This window comes from Zingiber officinale, chromosome 2B (genome assembly GCF_018446385.1).
Source record: "Zingiber officinale cultivar Zhangliang chromosome 2B, Zo_v1.1, whole genome shotgun sequence".
In the NCBI taxonomy this organism is placed as follows: Eukaryota; Viridiplantae; Streptophyta; class Magnoliopsida; order Zingiberales; family Zingiberaceae; genus Zingiber; species Zingiber officinale.
The window spans coordinates 126,967,217-126,969,644 of record NC_055989.1 but is presented as its reverse complement, the minus strand read 5'-3'; positions in this window follow the sequence as shown (position 1 = coordinate 126,969,644).

Below are 2,428 nucleotides of genomic sequence, written 5' to 3'. Positions count from 1 at the left end.
ATTTCATGTAGAGTGGAGAGAAGAAAATACTTTAGCAACAAGTTCTAACATATTCCATACAATAACAAGTTCCCAGATCTCCTTCCACTGTTCCATCACACACACAAAACACCGCTCCTGCTGCCTCCTCCTATTCGAGCTTTCCTTTATCTTTATCTGCAGTATAAGGAAATGTAAATCTATAAGCAAATGCTTAATAAGTACTATCTACTCACAAAACAAGCATTAACAGAAGGAATATGCTTTCAAAACCGCTTGGGGAAAGCACAAAACTCGCACTTTACAGTAATTCACGCTAAAACACATAGTTCAGAAATCTGTACATGACATGCATTTTTAAATAGGTTTATCATGCAAAACATCAACTTAAAACCATGCTAGCAATGTAAACATGCAATGGAAACATAAATCTTGCCATAGTATAGAGTTCATCCATGCTACACTTCATAACTCAAGTTCTCAAACTTAAGAAGGCTTCTACTAAGACAAACAACGAAGTTTGAAAACTTTATATTACATAACAAGTGAAAATAATAATAAACTTGCTTGAGCCCGGCATTGTACCACTTTGCGCGCATCCTTAATAAGATCCAAGCTAGCTAATCCAAAACCTATTAAGGTACTACTAGGCGATTTAGGGGCCTAGGGGCGATCTAGGAGCCCACCCATGGACCTTGTGTTCAGTACATGCCACTTTAAAGTAAAATACTTTCTTTTACATATTGCTTTCTTATACTTGCACTTATTTGTCATTTAAACAAGCACCTTATGTGCGCTTAATCCCCCACACTTATAGGGAAGTACTTTAGAGCACTTTGAATATGCTTCTTAGCCCCAAAACTATATGGGAAGCAATTCAAGATACTCTAAACATGATCTTAATCCCAACTTCAGAGGGCATCTTACATATCATAACATGTATCTTCTTTAACATGCATAAAACATAACACAACACGTATCTTCTTTAACATGTATAAAACATATCACAACAAGTATCATCGAAGCAACTTATACTACAGGTGAGTAATACTTACATCCTTTCGCTAGATCTTACTATTATAGGGTGTAGGGAAGACAATCCTCTCTTGTACGCCTTAATCTCCAAGTCACCATTTTCGCGTGTACTAATCCTTGTGAAAACTCTCCTCTTAGATTCTCCTCTTGAAGAACTTAGAATTTGGAACCCTATGGTTCTTGGCCGAAAACTAAAAAAGAGGAGAAGAGGAATTTCGGCTAGGGAGGAGAAGAGGAAACCAAAAATTAGGTTTTTGGTCTCTTCCATTCCCTTTTATACTAAGTGGAAGTTGAAACATCTCTTCACACATAATCTACATATAATGAATAGTTCTCTATTTCTAATATTATGCTTTACCACCATCTAATGGCTACTTAAACCAATCTTAAATCAAGGGTCTAGGGTTCAAATCCCAGCCCAGATCATTTATATTTATATTTTTATTTCTTTTCTTCTATTTTTTTTGGTCTTTTGGAAGAGAGGAAATTTACAGGTGTTACAATCCCCCATACTTTTTAAAATGTTCTTCCTCGAACTTTGAACAATTGTGGATACTTCTGTCTCATATCATTTCGCGTTCCCATGTTGCCTCTTCATTCTGTTGACTTTGCCACAACACTTTTACTAACGGTATTATCTCTTTGTTCCTCAGCTTCTTAACTTCTCGATTTATTTATTATCTGAATAGGTCGACTTTCATAACTGAGATCCTCTTAAACTTGTACCATCTGTGACTCAACCACTTGGTTTATATCGAGAACATGCTTCTTCAACATTAAGACATGGAATACATTATGGATGGCCGACATCTCCTGAGGTAGTTCCAGCTCATAAGCTATCTTGACAACCCTTCTAGTGATCAGGTGTGGCCCCACATAATGTGGACTCAACTTTCCTTTCTTTCTAAACTGCATCACTGCTTTCATAGGAGCTACTTTGAGGAACACTGAATCCCCAACCTTAAATTCCAGTGGTCTACGGCACACATCCGCATAGCTCTTCTGCCGACTCTGAGCAGTTTCTATTCTCTGGCGAATATTTTGAATGGCTTTGGTGGTGTCCTCGATAAGATCTATCTGGAGTCTCATTTCTTTATTTTCACCACCTTCATACCAACAGATAGAAGATCTACATCTCCTCCCATATAGAGCCTCTTAGGGTGTCATTCCGATAGTAGCTTGGTAGCTATTGTTGTATGCGAATTCTGCTAAGCATAGGTATCGGCAATAGCTTCCTTTGAAATATAAGGCACAAACCCATAGCATATCCTCCAGAACTTGATTTACTCGTTCTGTTTGCCTGTCAGTTTGAGGATGAAATGTCGTGCTAAACCGCAGCTTAGTGCCAAGGGCTCTCTGAACACACTCCCATAAGTGTGAAGTAAAGTGACAATCTCTATCATAAATTATGGTT